Below are 777 nucleotides of genomic sequence, written 5' to 3'. Positions count from 1 at the left end.
GCTAATCATACTGGATGAGACAGGAGATCCTAACATTAACGGAATAAAACAATGAGAGGCTAATCATACTGGATGAGACAGGTGATCCTAACATTAACAGAATAAAACAATGAGAGGTCAATCATACTGGATGAGACAGGTGATCCTTAAATTAACAGAATAAAACAATGAGAGGCTAATCATACTGGATGAGACAGGAGATCCTAACATTAACAGAATAAAACAATGAGAGGTCAATCATACTGGATGAGACAGGTGATCCTTAAATTAACAGAATAAAACAATGAGAGGCCAATCACACTGGATGAGACAGGTGAACCTTAAATTAACAGAATAAAACAATGAGAGGTCAATCATACTGGATGAGACAGGTGATCCTAAAATTAACAGAATAAAACAATGAGAGGTCAATCACACTGGATGAGACAGGTGATCCTTAAATTAACAGAATAAAACAATGAGAGGTCAATCACACTGGATGAGACAGGTGATCCTTAAATTTAACAGAATAAAACAATGAGAGGTCAATCATACTGGATGAGACAGGTGATCCTTAAATTAACAGAATAAAACAATGAGAGGTCAATCACACTGGATGAGACAGGTGATCCTTAAATTAACAGAATAAAACAATGAGAGATCAAGCATACTGGATGAGACAGGTGATCCTAAAATTAACAGAATAAAACAATGAGAGGTCAATCACACTGGAGGAGACAGGTGATCCTTAAATTAACAGAATAAAACAATGAGAGACCAATCATACTGGATGAGACA

This window comes from Lottia gigantea, assembly GCF_000327385.1.
Source record: "Lottia gigantea unplaced genomic scaffold LOTGIsca_3, whole genome shotgun sequence".
Taxonomy (NCBI): Eukaryota; Metazoa; Mollusca; class Gastropoda; family Lottiidae; genus Lottia; species Lottia gigantea.
The sequence above is the reverse complement of the archived record's forward strand: the minus strand, read 5'-3'. Positions refer to the sequence as shown.